The sequence below is a fragment of the Atta colombica genome, unplaced genomic scaffold, assembly GCF_001594045.1.
Source record: "Atta colombica isolate Treedump-2 unplaced genomic scaffold, Acol1.0 scaffold233, whole genome shotgun sequence".
In the NCBI taxonomy this organism is placed as follows: domain Eukaryota; kingdom Metazoa; phylum Arthropoda; class Insecta; order Hymenoptera; family Formicidae; genus Atta; species Atta colombica.
In genome coordinates, this window is record NW_017259331.1 from 1,282,469 (window position 1) to 1,282,931 (window position 463).

The window sequence follows — 463 nt, forward strand, 5'->3', positions numbered from 1 at the left end:
CTAGTTTCTTGTATACATTCTGCTTTTTATAATATGTAACATATTACATGGATCCTTCTTTTTATGATATAATCGATTGGTTGTAATCCTCAATTAATAATATGAATAGAAATTTTATTTTTGGAAAGTATTCCATGATATAGAAAATATTCGTGATGAGATTATGCATAACAAACCACAATAAAGCCATTAAGGAATGAAACAAGGAAGACAAACAGAAAAATATACATGTTTAATATTTATAAAAGCACATTTTCTCTCTTAAATACATATGTAAGAAACAAATATAATTAATATTTACTTCGTATTATATATTATCAATACAGGAATGGATGGTACCTAAGATGAACGAACGCTGTTCGAATTGCTGCACGAATACCCTAGGTGGGTGTCTCGTCCTAACTGAAATGATTATTTCATATAATCGTATGCAAAATCGGTTCAATTCATATATATATATATA